This window comes from Aythya ferina, assembly GCF_964211825.1.
Source record: "Aythya ferina genome assembly, chromosome: 3".
NCBI lineage: Eukaryota > Metazoa > Chordata > Aves > Anseriformes > Anatidae > Aythya > Aythya ferina.
In genome coordinates, this window is record NC_140298.1 from 18,053,200 (window position 1) to 18,074,000 (window position 20,801).

At 41.2% G+C, this 20,801-nt stretch overlaps 1 protein-coding gene and 1 long non-coding RNA gene across 4 annotated transcripts in view; one reads left to right on the forward strand and one right to left on the reverse strand.

Moving 5' to 3' along the window:
• The window catches only part of STUM (stum, mechanosensory transduction mediator homolog), a 37,243-nt gene that overhangs the window by 14,627 nt on the left and 1,815 nt on the right, over positions 1 to 20,801 (reverse strand). Inside the window, exon 1 of one of the 3 annotated variants that reach the window (XR_014691714.1) lies at positions 16,655 to 17,118. The exons of the other annotated variants lie outside the window; for them this stretch is intronic. The gene's annotated coding sequence lies outside the window, so the exon portion shown is untranslated. Of the gene's footprint in view, positions 1 to 16,654; positions 17,119 to 20,801 lie in introns of those variants that run through there. 3 annotated transcript variants of the gene reach the window in all.
• LOC311434759 lies at positions 130 to 19,096 on the forward strand. The gene is made up of 2 exons (XR_014691717.1): positions 130 to 481; positions 18,412 to 19,096. It is a non-coding gene; the product is annotated as an uncharacterized lncRNA (long non-coding RNA).

Sequence of the window (20,801 nt, forward strand, 5' to 3'; positions counted from 1 at the left end):
GATTGTATCTTCCCAGAAACATCAGATGTAGAAGCCTAGTCAGTCGAGGTGCAAAACAGAGGAAGATGAGACACCAGTGGCCACAGGGCAAGTGGAAATAATTTTAGCCCACCAACTTGTTACTGGGCTTCCCACTGACTACCAGGAACCACACCACAAACTATCTACGTGAGGAATTCAGGTCTGATGAGCTACCCACTTACAGGTGGAGGAAGAGAAGAAACCAAAATTACTGCATCTGGGGCAGCTCATTAGGTTGCTGCTGGTCATGCTCCCTACCCTACAAAAGCATGACAGATGGAGCCAGAGAGGAGTTTGGGGACATCTGTTCCTCCTCCTGTAAGCTGGGGACTTGTACAAGATGGTCTCCTGCAGTACTGCAAGTAAATGAGGTAGTGGAAACCTTTGCTTCTCTCCTGTTTCCTGAGGAAAAAAGCAAAATGTGTCACAACGCTGGAGCAAGGCTCTAGGAGGCGTGCAGGTGAGCATGGGCAGTTAGGGAGGACAGGGGAACGATGTGTGAGATGTCTGCAGCAGCAAGGAAGGCTGCAGGCTTGATGATGGGAGATGTAGTTAAGGTGTGTGTTTTGCGGGGATGAGAAGCAACTGTGTAACAGTATTGTGTCAGGGGAATGCAGTGTGTGGGGACATGTCTAACGTGTCTGATTTTTTTAACTAAAATGATTATTAGCTGTCATTAAACAGTGTTGACAGGTGTGTGAGGCAGATGTTGTGGATGTGCTGAAAATTCATGAGATGTGCTCGTTCTTGCTCGAGTAAGCCAGAAAAATAGCACAAAAAGGGTGATAAGGATTGCAGTTTGCTTGCTGTTATAGGGACTGTGTGATCTACTGGCTGAGATATCTGTGAGTCCTTGGTGTCCTGAACTCATTTTTCATACTTCCATCTGTAAGGAGTCTCAGCTATGGAGGCCTCTCGTCCTTGGTGGCATCAATCAAAATGCTAATCTGTAGTCCTCTGGATTATGGTGAGGGAAAGAGAACTACAAAAACTCTCCCCAGAAATAGCTGTATGCAGTGCCAGCCGATGCCTGAAGTCCTTCCCCTCTGCCACATGGGTGGAGCTGGGCTGCAGAGAGGACGCTGTCAGCAGCACAAGAAAAGGAAGCTGCAAAGCATTAATGCTCAGGCTGAGTAGCTGCTGACCTTTCTCAGAGATCTGTTTATGTCTTTCCTTGAGAAAACAGACACAAAGCAAAATCCAGGGGGAATGTTTTGGCCAGTGTGAGCCCTCACCACTCTCCCCAGTTTCTGCCTTGCTGGAACTCATTAGGGCTTAGGCTGCATCAGAGAGACCTTGCCAGCCTGAGAGTGTCCTAAACCTCCAAGATAAGCGTCCTCATCACAAGCTGATTACAGCTCTCTGCTCAGAAGAGGCTGCTCCAGCTCATGCGTCTGTAGCCTTCTTGGCACCAAGAGGCTGGGGAGCACTGATGCCTCTATGGGCTGGGGTTAGTGCGCAGTCCAGGGTACAAGGCTTGTCACAAAGCCGTTCTCCCACCTTTGGTAGGTGCTGCATGTGCTGCTTCTGAAATATAAAGGAAGTAGAGGTGGCAAGATGGCATCAACACGATTTAGGTATTCCCACAAGAGGATATGCGACCTGTGTACCTGTGGCATTCGTTACAACCTTCCCCTTGCAGCTTACTTCAGTCAGGGAATTAATCCAAGAGTCAGTGCAATTAACTTCGTTTGTTTAGAAATAAAGGTATTTTACCTCCATATCTTAAAAGAAAGCTTATGTTGGTTTTTTTTGTTTGTTGGTTAAACAGGCACTGGCAAGCTTTTTCCCCTTCCCATTGTCCAAACAGACTAAAGTTTATTTCTTCCACACATGGTGTAAGGAGGGCTAGTATGGATGAGTAGCTTTAACAATTTGATGGGGAAGAAGAGCAGGAGCAGAGGACTGCTTAAAATAACGGCAGGCTTGCTCGGTCCCAGTCATCACCTCTTAGAACTGAAAAAAAAAAAAAAAAAAAAACTTAAAAAATCCTGAAATTTGTAGGCCAAGCACAAACTATGGCATCAAAGTGTGACTAAGAAATGATGCAGCTATGAGCTGTAGTGGGGGAAAATCCAATGATTTGCAAGCACCTGGTGGCAAAGTGACGGGTTGCAAAGGCCAGCTGTCACAGGCAGCACTGCAGGCAGGACCCAGGCAAGGAAACCAGAGTGGTGGGGTAGGAGAGAAAGAAGAGGAAAGAGCGGAGGCAGGCAAATGTGACAGAGCTTGCATGTTGCCATGGAGAGCAGCTCATGATTTTTCCTCTGTGGCCTGCTATTAAAAATGCATTGCTTAGCTCCTGCCAGCATGGGTTTTATTTTTTTCCTCCCATGCAGGAGGGACATGTGAAGTGAATTCTGACTGTCCAATCATTTTGTGCTCAGTATCAACAAAAATATATACAGGGCCTTGACAAGTGGGAGCTAGCACTTGTGATTTCTTGTCTCCGCAAGAACAAGGGGTTTGTCACAACTCTGAAGTCTGAATAAGGTGGGCTGTTCATAGGATTTGCTTTCTGATTTCCCTACGTGACAAATGCCCAGCTTGCACCAAAGCATTGCATCCTCATAACTGATTACAGCTGCTTCACAACGCTGCTGTCGTGACAAAGCTGAGCTGGTGCTCTGCGTCTCTTTATTAAAAAGACTGTGTACCATGGTCTGAGCAGTATTTATGGAGCATCTACTAAAGATGGCCCATGTGCATGTAGGATAAGATCACTTTGATGCAAAAGAAGTGCTTTCCAAAACATTAAACACAAGGGGGGGGGGAAGTTAACTCTACTGAAAAGGTGGAGTTTTAACAGGAACATCAAAAAACAGATTGCAACAAACTTTTATAGGCTTCCTAGGCTAAAAATTCATAGCAAAATATTAAGTTGCAGGGGAAGGCTGCACAAAGGGCAAGTGACTTACTAACCCTTAATTACACATGGAGCCATCAGTGGCTCTTTGCTGTTGTTTGTTTAGTGCTGCAGCTCTGCAATGTTTTTGAACACTTAAAAACAGCTACCGATAAATAGAGATTTTCCAGCTCCTGTCTGTTAGCCTATGATTTAATTCTGACTTGACGTTTAAAATTCAGCCTGGACTCGAGACTGGAGTATTTTTGTTGAACTGTGGTGCAGGGCCCTGCTGTGTAAGCTGCAGCAGCACAGCGGACCTCAGGCTCTTGCCAGAACTCTGCTGCTGAGCTGTGTTTGCAAGCTGTACCAGCCCACCTCCCAAACTATTTTATTTTTCCTTTATATAACTATGTGGTTCCAGAACTGCCACTCATATTTTTGAATCACATTTTATAATAGTTTCAACCACTGGGGAGGACTTGCAATTTTCCAAAAGGGGGGAAGGGGAGAGATGTAGAATATTACCCAGAAACTCTACAGATATCCATATAGGAAATGGGAAGGGTGTTACAAGTGCTACCTACCACCTGCAGTCACAAAAAAATAATTGCTTATGATAAATCCCTCCACATCAGAAGCATCATTTTTTGACGTATTACTAAGATAATGTGCCACAAGGAGAAATTATTTGCCGCTCTTTAGCTGACACTCTGATCAACCCTGTACTTGGCAATAATCTGTCATTCATTCCCACCTTCTTCCTAATGCCTTATTAACAGTCATCTTTCCTTCCCACCGTTTTCTGTGTGGGTCACTTGGGATCCCTGGCTGCCCAAGTAGCACGAAAGGCGTTCAGTGCATCGTGATGCTGATTGTAGTCGTGTAGAGAGATGCTCTGTGGGACGTCCAGAAGTCATAAGTCAGGTCTAGGCAGCACTCTAGCAAGAGCAGACTGAGTTCTACATAAAAGAATCTGCCTTGATTCTTGCCCATGGCTAGTCAGGCTTTGTTAAAGCTAGTACAAGTAGTAGAGGTGCTCTGCAGTAGGTGAGGTAGGTGTTTGTCATGAAGCAGGCAACAGATTGTCTGTGCTTCACAGACAGGGAACAAAGAGCCGGGGAGGCTGAAGGAGCGTGTCCATTGTTCTGCTGTCAGTGAGAGAAACTGCTATGAAAGGGTCCCAGACAGTGCAGCCTTGCTTATGCTTGATGCTTGCTTTTTTTCTTCTTTTCTGGTGGAATGATGAGAGAATTTTCATAAATTTGCATCCTCCTTAAGTATGTCATCGTTGAAATAATGTAATTGGCTTCCAATTATAATAATAAGTATATAGGGAAAAAAAAAGGCATGACCAGCATTTATGGCATACGGCTCTTCACTATAAGCTCATCTTCTCTGAGCGAACGCAGCCCCGCTGCTCTGTAATTTTATCAGCAACCAAGCAGCTCTACTTCATGGGAACAGATACACTTAGTTTTCTGTCTGCTGCTGTACAGATTTTTTATATTCATGTTGTCTGCTGATAAATTAAGTCCTTCTTACACTCTGTAATAAGCCTTATTCTCCTCTTTGCCACCAGCTAAGCAGGAACTTGTGCACTTGGCCATGGCTCCCCTAGTCACAGGATGCTCTGTACCCACCCACTGCAGGATCTCAGGATCCAAGAGACAGGAGAACTGAGGAGACAAACTACCTTCCCCTATCTTATTTTCCCTATCTTCCCTATCTTATTTTTAAGATTACAATCTTAAGATCTTAATTCATTATTCTCAACACCTCCAGAAGTTACTTTGCTGTTTTGTTGGCATAAATCCAGAAACAACCCTTGAGCCATTTTTATTTTTTTGCTACTGATATCAAAATAACTTGCACACAGCTTTTCATCCAAACTTTACCAGCCTGAAACATTCAAGAGCAGAATGTCTGGAGAGAGCCCATCCTTACTTCAGAGTGGCCATGAGATCTGTAAAGAAAGCTTTTTGTTTTTCTGGTACATCCAGTCCCCAAAGTGCCCTGGAAATAAGAGCTGCATAACAGTGAAAAATAAAAGTGTAAAGGTCCATCTGTCCTGTCTGTCTGTGAGTCAAGCAGCCACAGCTCAAGGCTAGGTGTGTAGTCGTGTTGCCTCCTCTTCTATTTTTCTGCTCACTGCTTTGCAGCTAATTTAGTCCTTTGAAGCTACCTAACAGCATTTGCTCTGCTTGTGGAAGAACAATTATCTACTTGAAAGATGCACTGAACAATGAGTTTCACCTTGGTGCAATACTCTGGAGTCCTTAACTATGAGGATAAATTATGTTAACTAGGGACTACCAAGACATAAGAGAGAATTAATCTTATCAGAAAGTTAGATGGGGACATAGAGCAATTAGAGCTCTGCTTGTAGCACAAGATAGCTGAAATGGAAGTGCAATAAAGTGTACCAGCCTACAAAATCACTGCAAGTAAAGCTATCTGTTAAGTAGCATGAGAATGTAAAACAACTGTGACACAGATGTTTGGATGTCTGCAGTGATGAGTATCCAGGAGACTAACAGAAAGGTGTTTTTATCCAGAAAATTCAGTACACGCATTTTATGAGCTGAAGAGTCTCAAAGAAGGACTTGAAGGGGATATGGTAGAGCTGTACTCTCTAGCCTAGAGGTGCAGTGTAGAACTCAGGAGTTTGGGAGATGATTTAGGAGACCAGAATTCAGCCCTGGTTTTATTTACTAAATCATGCTCCAATTTTCTGGCACTTGCAAAGTAATTCTGAATTTCAGCTTTATTCTGTAGTGCTGCAGTAGCACAATTAAGATGTTAACGTTACTACTTCCAAGTGTTTTATGCATTACCTAAGAGGAACTCTCAAACTTCTTTGAGGTGTTGTTTTAAATAATTAAGATTATATGTGATAAGGACATGGTGTGTCTGTTTAATCTCTGCTTTCTCAGTTCCTGTATTTAGGAACTGAAGTAAGACTCCCTCTTCCTGGCAGCCATCTCAGACTATCTTGGTTTCTTTCTCCAGAGCCACGTCCTCTTGCCACCACACAACTAATGGCTCTTCAACACAGAGCACTTCATGACTTCCCATTTGTTTTTGAACAGCTCTTCTGCTTTTTAAGTATCAGATGCAATGATTTCCACAGCAGTCAGCAGCCCCAAACAAATCCTGCTTGTGAGTTGCCAATCATGCCAAAGCAGGCAAGCATTCAATACACAGAAACCACTTTTTTATGTTACCCCCTAAGTATGTGCATGCATGCTCATATCAAACAAATCAGCCAGCTTCTGGCTGTACAACATCATCTCTTCAAATTCTTCTATTCCCAACCTGCAGGAAATAGAATCTGATTTACACTGATTTCAGCTAAAGGACAGTTTTTTTTTTTTCCCTTTACCACATATTTTCCAATATTAACCATCTAGCTACAGGTAGGCATTATATAAAAGTGCATATATGTTTGCAGATATTACAAAGAACTGAGTATCACAATATAGCAAGTAATTATTCAGAGTGAAATATGGCAAGTGCTCTCTTATACAGTAAATCAAGGATATATTTTTTTCAGAGGTTAGAGAAGACTTGTATCGAGTGAGATGTACTGAGGAAAGTGTCTCAAAGTGTTAATTGTTATACCTTTATCCTGCCTGTCGTTCTCTTTTGTAATTCTCATGTTGAAGGGGTTACAAGAAGATTAGAGGCAATGGTGGAATGGTTCAACTCTCCTATGCAAGACTGCTAGAAACACTTATTTGAAATGCTAAAGGGTGAAGCTGAGATAAAATTTAGACTTCAAAATGTCCTTATGGAGAAGCCATCAAACTGGGGGCAGGGAGCGAATCCTGAAAACCAGGACTAATGCTGCAACACAAGACTTCACAACCTAAACTAAGTTGATGGTTTTCTACTCCTGCCTGTCCTTCAGCTCGATAAACTGGAAATCACTACGTTGGTTTCTTACCCAATTTTTCATAGTGGTTTCTAAAACAAGGCTGCTTCTCAGGGAGTACCAGTCTTGTAGAGGAAAGGGAATTCACATTTGCTACTTGTGCATCAGCTTGGGCCAGTAGTAGTAGGCAATATGTGAACCTCAAAAGATTCTCCTTGTCCTGAAGAAAAGAAATTCTGAGCAAGGAGAGAAAAGCCTTCTTGAAAGGGCATGCTCAGCTGAGGGATCATCCACCTAGCCTTCCTCTGTTATTGTTCTCCTGTTGCCAAAAACCTATATTGGGCTCAGATTCATTTCAAACCTAAATTCAATGGCTGCCACTGGGAGTTACACTGGGGATTAATTTGGCTCATCAGGTCTAACCTGATCTTGGCAGCAATTCAGAAATGCAAACACCAGAAAGATTGTTCCTCTGGATAACAGGCCAGGCCAAGCATAGACATCTGCTGTTTTGTGTGAAGCCAATGAATGAGATTCAAACATGAACTTGTACAGGGCTACCATAAATGTGTATCCATGAAATTCAAGCAGAATTAGAAATCTGATCCTATATGTGTATACTCCCCTTCCTTTTGCTGTGCACTTGTCACCCCAAATACTTTTCCTCTTCCTCTCTCATACAAAGTTCAAACTTTTTTCTTTCCTTAAATTTACTTCAACCACTATTGCCTGTTGCAGCCACAGTTCTTTCAAACACCATATCAACTGCTTTCCGCTTAATTTCACAACTGATGAGCATCTGTTGCTCTTGTTATTTATATATTACTGCAACATAAAACCCCTACCCCTGAATTAGGGATCTGTCATAGTTTCTGTGTGACATTAGGTAACTTGGTGCAACAAATTCTTTTCTACAGTTAATAAAAATCCCCATCTGTTTTAGGAATTTACAAAGGCTAAATCAATTCACCGTTTCTTAGTAAGACTAAAAAATAGGTCAGATTTTTCTTATGCATGTAGAAATCTGTGGTTCTAAACATCAAAATGACAGAAGGCTGCACTCTGTCCTGCTCAAAGTCAATTAGCAGTGGCAGAAAGATGGGTGTTCACTAACACAGTGCTGAGTCCGCGTTTTTCCTTCCCCACCTTAAAGCATGGGGTATTACGTGTTCTCTGAAAGAGTGGACCACCGGTACACTGCTATATCAAAATACTGTCTTCCTACTTACAATTCCTTATTCCTTTACACTAATCCCTACAGATGCTTAAAGTGTATTTCTGCAGGCATTATAGCTTCCTACACTTTAGCTAAAAATGTGCGGTTATTTAATGCTGGAGTATTTCATTTCTCTTCATTTTAGTAATAAAAACACAGCATTTTTTACAGAAAAATACTTCTGGTACAGTATTGTTCAAAAGCAATGATCTGATGTTTTAGATCTATTGTGCCATCTCTTATTGTGCTTGCAATGAAAAAATAAGCAAGTTCTGGGTAGCATAGTTAGCTAAAAATATAATCTGATAGCAGAAGCCTGTTATTGTAATTTAGAGGAACATTTGTCTAACCAGATACAGTCATGAAAAAAAATCACCTGAAATTTTACAATTAGTATTTTCTAGAGAAAAATCTGTTCTGCATGAAGTCCAGAGATTTTAGTGCATTAGGACCACATCACAAAGCAACAGCATCTTACTGAACTGTCCTTGGAGACAGACTGGAACAGGACCATTGACGCTCAGGAGTATCAGAGCCATCTGCAGCGAACGGGTATTTGAGATAGCAGGGTGATCAGACAGTGAGATAACCTAGATGGAATGGCCTTCTGTGGGACCTCAAGCCTGTAATTGTGCTCCACAAACGGAACCACTATCCTACAGCAGCTCCTTGTAGGGGAAGGCAGCAGTGAGTTGGCACAAAGGATAGATGGGGAGAAAGGGGAAGTGTAGGGATAAGATGTGTGACAGAGATCATGAGAGTTTTCACCCCAAATCCATTCCTCACATAGAAAAGGAATTTCTGTCTGCTGTAAAAGCAACGTGTGCTTGAGCCTGGGAGCTGAGCACAATGAGAGTCATGGGTGGGCCTTGGGTACAGGTGGAACACAGCAGGTGAGATGCACGATACGTAAAGGATTCATGCAGGACAAGGATTTGATCTGAGACAGCCAGCACAGCTTCACCGAGGGCAAATCATGCCTGACCACTCTGGTTGCCTTCTGTGACAGAGTGACTGCATCAGTTGATAAGGGAAGGCCAACCAATGTCATCTACCTGGACTTCTGTGACACATTCCACACAACATTTTGATCTCTAAATTGGGGAGAGATGAAGGGTGGTCCATTTGGTGAATAAGAAATTGGCTTAAAGGCCACACCCAGAGAGGTGGTCAATGGCCATATTACCCTGCCCTTTTCCGGTATTGTGGGAAAGTTCAATCTTCTCATTAAATGACCCAAGACTGGCAGAGCTGGTGCCATGCATGTGATCAATGTGAAACACCACATTTACAGATCTGGGATTAAGGCAGTACAAATCTATTGGACTATTGGAGAAGTGCTTTCTATTTTCCAGTGGGTGAAGCTGAGCCATGCTACTCAGCAGAGGAGAATGTGGACGTAGTTCTTACCCTTCTCAAATGTCTGGCTCCAATCTATTTACAATCCTTTGATATTTTTTAGCATATGCCAATAACTGCATATATTTTTCTACTTATTCTGTTTTGAACATAGTTACTTTTCTCCTAATGTACGTGCTAAGCAACAGCAGCACTTCATCTAGTTCTTTTTTTTATCACAGCATTCTTTAAGTACTAATGATACCCCAGCGCAGGCTGTGTAATTATGTATGCCACCATTTTTTTCCTTCTGAAGAATGAAAGAAAGGCAGAGAGGCTAAAGCACAGTCCTTTGGAGATATTTAGGCATTTAATTCCCATTGAAATCAAGGAATTCCAGCCTAAGACTATGCCCGAAGTCATAGTGAAAGAGTTGTCAGGTACTTGATTAAATTCTGGCTCTCCTAGTTTAGCTTCACTGCCCTCCAAGGCTTTTAGCTACAATGCAAATATATATTATATATATATCCTAATATATATATTAGGAATCTATTCATTTCTGAAGAGAAGGGTGTACCTGAAAATTAGGGTACTGCAGGGTATAAAAGAAGGCCAAGTTTGTCTGAAAAATCTCTTTCCTGTGCTGTCATAGTATTTCTGTTTAAATGGTGCCTTTTCTCTCTTTTTTTGGTTTTAACTTAGGAGATCAGAACTGGTCTAATGGTGTATAATCAAGTGTTTATTCTGTGTAACTGTACAAGGACTTCGAGGCTGAAGAGCAACAGCTGCCAGGCATTTAATTTATTTTTAGTATAGGTTGTAAGACTGTATCAGAGTTAACAGAAAGGAGCATGTATCTGTGCTACAGCAGATTCAGTGTGAAGTCTTACTAAAGCTTACCCAAACTTAAATGTAACTTAGTTTAACCATGGCTTTGCACTGAGGTCCCAGTAGATGTTTTCTTCTGCTGTCTCTGATGTGAAATAGAGTAATCTCCAGCTATAGCATGGCAAAGGCTCTGTTACTTCTGCAGTAACTGCTTAAGCTGTCACAGTCAAGCTTCTGATGCAATGTTGATACCTCAGAAGTCAGAAGAAGTGTGAGGGGGCAACCCTATGTCATTTATCATAACCAAAGATTATAGCCAGGCATTGTCCTGGCAGGCGAGGGTGAAGCAAGCTGAACCAAGAGGAGGAGAGGCAATGAACAGTTACAGATATTATATCTCTATTATCCGTGTCACCCTTATTAGTAAGTATAGTAGCTCTCTATAGTAGAGGTTATAATAGCACTGCAGGAATCAGGGAGATGCTGTGGTTGGTTGCCCTTGAATGGCTGCTAGATGTGTACCCAGGCCCTCTTTTCACTCAAACCAGTTATCAGGTAGCTTCAGCGAACTTCAGGTATCTGCCAGGTATGTACCTCAATCTGAGCCATTACTCTGAGCTCCCTTTGCATTTTTTTTTTGTTGTTTTTGTTAATAATAAAAAAAAAAAGGACAGGACCCCTGAGGGTGTGATTCACTACCTGTTTTACAGAAGAGATGAGTCACATGCCAGTAGTGTCTAATTCATCCTCACAGACTATAACAGCAACCAACTCAGATATACAGGTAGATTAATACTATCTAATATTTCCATTAAAAAGAACATTTACAGTTAAGCCATTTTGAATAAAAAATACTAATATCTTCTGTTTTGGTACATCAGCTAGCTAGTAAACTGCTTTAGGAGGAGTTTCTGCTACAGGCAGGTTATTGCATTCAGCTCTGTCCATCAGAGATCTTCCTCTGAAACATCTAGTACTGGATACAAGGTTTTGCAATGCTGATAAAATGCTCCTGCAGGATGATATCCCTTAAATTTGATGTTTCTAGCTCCTTTCATGTTACCGTTCTTCTTGAGGGTGTCTTTTTACAACACGAGAATGCCTGCACAGCTCAGATGCACACTGTTGCTAAGAAACAAGTCCCAACTGTGCCTTTAAGACTCTGTCTTTAGAAATACAACTCGAGGAAGTGTTTTTCTTTTCATTACACTGTATTGTATGTTTTTATTAAGATTTCTTTTAACGTTGATCTGACTCTTGAGGTTACATTTCTATCACAACCTACTGGTATAGGACCCGTTCTTTTCCCACTGTCTGCACAGTGCCACAGTGACCTACACTGCTGTGTAGGTAATAAATCTATTTTAAAACAGTACATTTTAGGGTCACAGTAAGAACTCATTCCGCATGCAACTGCGGTGTAGATGAGATCCAGTAGAGCCTACTTACTGCAAATATCTGTTAGTGCTATATTATAATGAACAATACAAATTAGTGTTCTTTCAAATGGCAACTCTGAGTTGTATATATGCTACGAAACAAACTAGCTTACTTGGTAGTTTTGGATTATCAGTGGTGTGTTGTTGTGTTGTGCTTTTTTGGAGGATGGAGGGGTCATGTACTAAGTAAAACATGCTGAAGTCCCCTCTCATGTGTACAAGACAGTGTGTGTGCTTTCACAAGCATAGAGCAGATCACAGAATAATGCAAGGAAATAACCAGCACATAAGAACTAACTGCCCTGTCCGTTGTACTTGTCAATAGCATTTTCACTAAGATGTGGCACAAACATCTTGCTTCGTGACAAATATCAAGTCCAAGAGTAATACAGGTAGTTTATTAAAAACGGTTTCCTGGGAAGAGATTAAAGGTAACAAAGTATGGTTGTGTGATCTGCGGCCAGTTCTGCTACCATCTTCCTGAGCAATCCTCAGATTATTTTCCCTGACTTCTCTATTCATACTACCAACAGTCTAAGTCTGACACAAGTCTTCCTTCATATTTCTGTATCATAAAAGGCCTCAAGCATGATCTGCACTTTACAATACTACTGAATTAATGTAGTAAAACCTTGCTGAGCTACTGACTTGTCACTTCTTGCACCAGTTCATAGTGAACATAAGACAATCACAGTCACTGGAATAAGGTCTCATGTCACTTAGGTATTATTCCTTTCACAAAATACACTAAAGAACATTTACTAGTCTATGATAAGTGCCATAAATATTTAAAACCACATTTGTAAGTGAGAAAGAAGAATACGTTTTGTGATACCACAGCCTCAGATTTTTAGCTTTGGTAATTGGCTATTTTGGGAAATATAATTCTTAATGGCTTTCCTACTGCTAATGCAAATTAGGAAGAATCTTCTCAGCTTTTAAATACGATGAGCTCAGCCCTGAAGCTCCTTGTCACAGTAACACTTGTTCACACTAGCAGCCTCGAGTAGTGAACTTATGTTAGTGCTTACGTTTGAGCCCAGTCCTCTTTCCATTATTAATGTGTCATCACACCATGGATTTGTTTGATAAATGTTACATTAAGAAACAAAAATGGTGAGCAGATGTGAGAAATGTTTCTAGAGGCTCAACCCCACGTTGCTCTGCACGTTGAGGACTTAAGAGTTCTGACGGGTGGATTTATCTTGAAATTGAAACATTTTGTACCTGTACTGCTCTGGTTCTGCTGATTGTTGTACCAAGCAATGTGATCTGGAGTCCTAAGAGTAACTATAAAGAAGATGTGTCTGATGAGCTCTGCCTTAGCACACACAGATTTAAATTAGCGGTGAAAGAATGCACAGGAGAAGCACTGATGTGAGAGTAGAACAGATAAGCATGAGACAGATTTTCAGTTGAGATATGTGTACCGCATTTCAGCTAACACAGAACAAAAAGCTTTTCTACCTAGTGTCAATAACACACTTATTTATCGTGGCTTCGGCAAAAGAAGGATTCACCATGTAGCTACCAAGCAAGAGTGGTTCCAGGGAACTAATATTTGGTCTAAACTCCATTCCTGTCTCCACCACAGGCTTCAACTAAACATCAACTGCACTCAACAGAAGGAGACACATCCTATTTCTAACTATGTTGCCTTAAATCTAACATCCAAAGTGGCTCCAGTGGGTCTTCACTTTGGAAATGAGACTTTGCCTGTTGGCAACCTTGTGCCTAAGGAGTCATTTGTATCCAGATGGGTTGGTGACATAGAATGGTTGATGGCTAGACAGATGACCACAGAATCATTGAACCATTTAGGTTGGAAAAGATCTTCAAGATCATCAAGTCCAACTGCCAACCTGACCTACTGAGTTCTATCGCTAACCCATGACTTGGTGTCATAGGGAAGACAACTTTTTTCTTCAGATTTGGAAGAAAATGACCAACCCAAAGAATGTAGTATTCTCCTGGCTGGCCATGATTTTAATCCTTGCCTAGGAGTAAGCATTATGTTGCACATTCATACAACACTGCCATAGAGCCTCTATCTTGGCGATGAGACAGGAGAAGAGAGATAAGCTCTTCCTCCTTCCCCACATTCTTCTACATACACTCATAGGCCTCACCTCGAGTACTGTGTGCGGTTCTGGGCACCACAGTACAAAAAGGACATTAAATTGTTGGAGAGTGTCCAGAGAAGGGTTACTAAGATGGTGAAGGGCCTAGAAAGGAAGACATATGAGGAGCAGCTGAAGTCACTTGGTCTGTTCAGCCTGGAGAAAAGGAGGCTGAGGGAAGACCTCATTGTGGCCTACGGCTTCCTCATGAGGAGGAATGGAGGGGCAGGCATCGATCTGTTCTCTTTAGTGACCAGTGATAGAACCCCTGGGAATGGTGTCAGGCTGAGGCAGGGCAGCTTCAGGCTGGATATCGGGAAGAGGTTCTTCACCAAGGGTGGTCACGCACTGGCACAGGCTACCCAAGGACATAGTCGTGGCACCAAGCCTGTCGGAGTTTAAGAAGCATTTGGACTGTGCACTTAGTCTCATGGTCTGAATTTTTGGGTAGACCTGTGTGGAGCCAGGAGTTGGGCTTGATGATCCTCGTGGGTCCTTTCCAACTCGGAATATTCTATGATAGCTTGGTTCAAGCTCTGCCTTGCATTTCAGCAGCTATCTGCACCTTTGCATAACAGTAAAATAACACTAGCCTTCTGTGACAAATATGATATAAGGGGTCTACCACTTGAGGCAGAACGGCCAGCTTAACGTGTAGCTGACCAATGTAAATAGGATGAAATCTATTTCTGACTCCTCAAGGAGTCAGCTTCAAAGGAATGCCAGCAGAATCAATTTCAAATGTTGACTGTGGAATGTGTGAGAGGTGTAGAGGACTGAATGAAATAAATACTCAGGTGCAAGTCAATATACAAAATCACCTTCTGGCTTTAAAGAGAGAAAACAGGGAAGTGGCTTTGTACTTGGAATTGCCAATGACTGTAGTACCTGTGCTCTGTTCTCTCTTTTATATGGGACAGGGAACCATGAGGGTGGTGAGGCACTGGAACAGGTTGCCCAGAGAAGTTATCAGTGCCTCATCCCTCAAAGTGTTCAGGGTCAGCTTGGATGGCGCTTTGGGTGGCCTGATCTAGTGGGAGGTGTCCATGGCAGGCGGGTTAGAACTAGAGGATCTTCAAGGTCCCTTCCAACCCAAACCATTCCATGACTGTATGGGCCATTTAGCACAGTGATTTCTGCAGTGTCAAGTTACCATCTCCTTTCCCCAACACAACACATCAAGTACGATGTTGAATATTCACACACACAAAAATCATGTTTATGGAAATTAAATTGTCATGGCAACAGAATAGGTCTTGCAAGTATTTTAAAAATAAATTAACAAAACACATTTATGAAATCTAAGATCAATTCTTTCATGAATGCACTTAAGCAGATATTAAAAAATGGTTTTCTACCTACGTAAATATGAAATCACCTTAAGCCAAAAATTTCACCTTATCATACTGGTATATGTAATAGATATGCATAGCTATAAATATTTTAAACTACAACAGCAAAACTCAGTTTCAGCTGGACAGATACTAACATCATTGGGCTTATTTTGTCTCGAGTACAATATTTTCATATATTACCATTCATACTTTGTGATATGACTCAGCTTTTTAACACAAAGCTTGTAACAATGGTTCATTATAATTTAGTTTATTAATCTCCATTAAAATCTCAGCTCTTCAGGGGCTTATAGCGCTTACCTGTGAATGTACAGACTTTCTTTAAAACAGCATACTCATTTGGTTCAGCTGATTATTTTTTTTCCCCCACTTCTCAGGATGAATTTGACCACTTAGGCTTTGCATTCTTTAGAAACTTTTCACTATTATGACTTGTACAAAATGATTAGCCACAAACTCAAGCTGACAGAGAAATTGTAACTTTGTGTGGATATTCATCAATGTTTGTGTTGAGAACTCAGCCTAGATAAATGACAAGCTGGTGAGATGCTGGATAATTACCTGTGGTATGTTCAAATTCAGATTCCCAGAGATGGCAGCCTTAGTCACGTTACCTTGCATAAGCATCATTACTGAAGTTAGAAATGCAGTATAGGTTGAATCCCTGCAGTGAACACAATTATGTTCCTAGAGTCTCTCTATTGATCACATTCACTGTTTCCTCCAGCAAGATTTAATCATTATCCCCTCTGGGCATATCCTTTGGGTATGCTTGTAACTGGAACTTTTCATTTAAGTTAGTGTATTACCAATTAGCTTTCATCAAACATCTCATTTATATTTACTAGTCTGGAAATTTCAAGTTCTGTCTGCTTAATTTTCTCCTTGATTCTATACATTATGAAACCTAGGAAGTTTATAACTTTATAATGGAAATCAACCAGTGAAATATAACTACACAGAATAGCTTGTGATTTTTTTTCAAGCTCTTAGAATATTTTCATTTTGCATTTCATAGTCAAAGCATTTTCACTGATAATCATCTTTACATACTGCTACAACCAAGGCCATACACATCCATTGTAATGCTGCAACTGTGTAACTTTGAAGTTGTAGAGCTCTTTAATGAAGACAAGTCTAAAGACAAATGAAAGAATGTTATGTCAGACTGATTTTATATCTCATAGAAAATAAGAAAACTCTTTTGTATTTCTTCTTTCCAGGTTATCTCTGAATGAAAGTTTTCATAAATCCAGTGCAAATTACTGCCCTTTTTACAAAATTAGGGACTATTTTAGAATTCTGTCACCATCCAATCTCATTTCTCCACAAAACTGTACATGTATTCTAAAATTCATTTTTCTACTTTATGCCATCTTCTGCCCCCCTAGGGGAGTGTTTGTTAGGGCACTGCATGTGATTCGATGGGTAGGAAAGAGCCTGGGAAACCTGTGTTCCTGCTCCCTTGACAATCCTGAACAGCTCTACAACCTCTCAATGATCTTTTCGTGGTGGACCAGAGAAAATGGAAGAGAACTGTTGCAGGCAACGGTGCTTTATCAACGTTTTTAAATACCTCTGGTGCCCACTGACTCAGAGCACTGGAACAACTCACCTTTATCCTGCAATTCAAGTTCACCTGTTAGCCGAAACTCATCTGTTAAAGCACTCTTCTCATCCAGCTTCCATCTTCAAATCTTTTCATTCTTCTTCTTTCTGTAGGAATTTCTAGTTCTTTGTCCTTCTTACCAGATCTCTGCTAATGTGCTCTCCCAGGCTGTGCTCCTCTCCTTCTGGGCTTGATTCTCTGTTTTTCTCCTTGTCACACCATTCATCTGGAACAGCTTCCCAGAGCCCTTAAAATTCAGTTGGTTCACTTGGCCATTTAATATTTCTTCTGTCTGCTCCTACTTGCACTGTTAATCTTCATGTACATCTGTCCAAATTGCATTGTCAAACCAGACTGCAAGATGCTGAGCAAACCCTGTCTCCTTATGTGTTCATTAAGTAATGAATACATCCACAGAACTGCTGAAACTACAGCAGTGAAAAATGTCTCTGGCCAGTTCTTGTCTTCTATTTTGATGAAAACAGAAGGCATGAGGGAGGGGAGAGAAATTTGTTCACAGTTAAGTTGGTCTGGCAGTGACCACAGTTCAGAAAGCAGCAGCGTTAGGTAGTGTGCAGCTTGACAGTGAAAAGAACCAAAAAGTTGTTATAAACACAAGCAGCACTCAACAGCTGACTTTTACCAACCACAATGAGTGAAGAGCAAAAACTGACCAAATAATATAAACAATACTAAATATTTGGACTATGACAGAGACTGTAGTCAAGAACAAGGTGTTACTGTGCGTGCATTGTGTATGTCCATAGCAGCAGCATTTGTAAAGCAAGAGAAGATGACAAGAAGGCATGCACAGATGTGGCATAAAGCCTAGGCAGATAAACACAAGGAAAGAATCCAGTCTTAAACAATGGAAAGAGAGGAAGGAAAAGAATACATTAAGTATTCAGGTAAGTATGAGCTAATAAAATATAACTGCAAAGCAGAAAGCAGCTTTATTCAATGGCTCACCCTCCTGTATTTCATGGACACTGGATTAAAACTGAGGGGCTATGGCAGAGCGCTTAGCAGAGATGCAACCCTAGGAATACCTAGCAAACAGCTGGTACCACTGCTGCTATACCAGGGAACAGCAAGCTGTGAATACACACATCTTTCCCTGCGTCTCCTTTCCTACATTACATGTGCAAGTGAAAAAACTACCACAAAGAACTTCTTGATCTTTTCAATGTATGGACCACTTTCTGAGAAAATACAAAAAAAAAAAAAAAAAGTAGAGTAAGGTCTACCGACAGTAGGTTTGCTTTGCTTAATTAAGCTCTCATAAAAAAAATAGCTTGTTTCTGCAGACTGCCAGTGGTCTGTGCACCACAGGCTGAAAGGCAACATTAGCTATGGAATTCCAGCAGTAAAGTTCACAAACATAAATTCATAGGAACACCTGAAAAACCTTTGTTTTCCACAAAAAAGGGTGTGAATCACCCATATTCATTCATTTGCATGTCCATAGAAAAGAAAAAGAATAAAAGGAATCATAAATGCCAAAGAAAGCTTGATGTTTTAAAGAACAGACAGTTGAAAGTCCCAATTTCTTTTTGGCAATATTTGCCCTACTATATATAAGAAAATGTGGTTTTTTTTTTGTTTTTGTTTTTTAATAAATTTGTTTCAATAATGGAAGTGATGGATATTTACTTGAGGCATCTATTTACAATTCCATGAAGAAAAATAAAATGGGTATTGATAAGTTTAGACAGATCTAATTCCTGCAGCTTTCCTAAGTGGTGTTCTACACTTCTTTTCAGCCCTTTACATAGATCCCTCTGCTGAAGACAGCACTAGCTTCTAATGAGAACCATTCTTCAGATGCTCATCTTGCATAAATGAAGCCTTAAAGCCAATGGTGCCACTGCAGTTTACACAGCTGAAGGTCTAGCCCTTGAAGTCTATCAAGACTGCAGCAGAATAAACAGAAAACAAAAGACATGTTACATGGAGCTGTCACACCCAAGAAGAGGAGAGCTGTACACCACAGAAGAAAAAGGTTGAGCCGTCTGGGAATCATCCCTTTTTTCTCTAGTTGGCTGTGAGAGGCTGTCCCTCATGATCTCCACCCCTGGCTATTTCATGCCTCATCAGAGGCTGCTCTTCTATCTTCCACTAACGTTATACTATGTATTTCAGTTACTCCCTGCATAAAAATAGTATTCATGTGTAATTCAGGCTGTGATCCAACAGTCTGCCCTCTTCCTGACACAAGGGATTCATCCTGGAGAATACCTCACGCTTTCAGATAATTCCACTCCTCATATTTTCCTCCCGTTCTCCCCTTTTGCTTTCCCCTCTTCCCACACATGTGATGTTGAGAGAAGGCAAAACGGGTAGGAAGGAGGGCAAGATTACTGTGTATCAGCTCAGGGAATGACAGAGAGCCAGATCTTCTCCCACGCTGACTGGCACATGGCAGCTCCAGGAGAACGCAGTCTGCAAGCTAAAGGGCATGGACAGACCCTTCTTTCAGCTGCCATCTGCAGCACGTACCGGCTGGAGATGCATGCTGCTCAGTCCTGTGGGAAACTGAAAAACAGAGGATACACCACCATTTACCTCTGCTGGTGTCCTTGTCTTCCATCCTGCAGAGCTTGGTGGGGTACGAGTTAGCCCTGAGACCCCAGAGGCTTCTCCGAAAGCCCTATGCCAAACTACAGGTTCACAGAGTCCGTGGCAGGCTGCCTGTGACACAGCTGAAGACTGGTAGTTGATAGAACCACAGCATTTACTAAAGTGCTTCCTAAGGATACCAACTCCTCCTTTTATGGACCCAAACAAGGGACACCTTTTACAGCTCATTCCTGCAGCCCTACCAGATGCATACAAGGAAGACCCCAGCACACCATGAAGAATCCTGATCCAGGACATCACCAAGCAGTGGCATCTATCGTAATGAATGGAAGCAGCGTGCAATCTCAAAGCTGCTCCACAAAGCGGACTGCAAGTAGATGGGCTAATCAAGCTTCTCTACATGGCATTTGGTCTGGAAACTTAATTTTTGTCAGGGAAAAATTTAACATATCCCCTGGATATGAAAAAAATCTTATGAGTATTTTCTAATGTTTATGCACAAACCCAGTTTACAATGCATCTTAAAAATGGCAATTCTGGGTTACTACAGAAAACCCTAAAAATTAACCAATTGTAGGGAAAAAAAATTATAAACAAAGAGAAAGTATTACTTCTCCTGTTCAAACAGTGATAGAGCAAAACATAAATAGCATACAGGAAAAATAAACTGGATGTTTAAAATTCTCAGATTTCACCCTCATAGATGACTTCCATAAAGTAGAAAAGATAATTTAACTGAAGAAAGGAGAGACTTTCAGATGCTAAGAGACCTCCTGTGTGTTTGGTAGTGCAACAGTGCACAAGTTCTGTTTGGATATTACTTGTTTGGGGTACTAGGCACTAACGAGCACATCAAATGTACTGGGCTCCAAGCAGTGGAACACTGGATTTACTCAGCGTTGCCTATTTCCTCACCTGTTCCGGTGGCTTCTGACCTTCTATTACAAGTGCACTGCAGAGACTACAGATCAGTTATAACTACATGCAAAACAGATGAGGAACAGAATTTGAGGACTGGAAAACGGAGAACTTCTGTTATCACCAGTACAAAGTCACGCTCTCCACCTAAGCAGGGAAAATATCTAAGAAGCCTGTGAAACATCATTTTAACATGTTAAAAATCTGTACTACGGGAACAGGCTCAGATGCTAGATGTAAATACTCCACATCATCGCAAATATTTATTTTGTAAGTGCTGCTCAGCTCATGGAGACAGCTAAAGTGTGAGACTGACACAAGATCTCTTTTTACCCTGACTATTCCTACCAGCAGATTTGTATCCCTCCTGTTTCCCCTTGCATGTAAGCTGTGTGATATATGACAAGATCTGGCTGAGACCGTACACAGTCATATTCTACTTGGTTATAGTATCTCAGAGCAAATTTTTTAGGAAAATGTATAAGACATCAGCAGCTTCATTAAGAGAAGAGCTCATTTATGTATGGACTAAGTGCTGTGCTTTGCATAGGGATGCATCTCCCAAACAAAGCTTTTGGCCAGTCTGTGAGAATGCCACATGGAAGATTTGTTTATTTATTTTTTAAGTTGTAGTTTGTTTTGCTACTTTCATGCC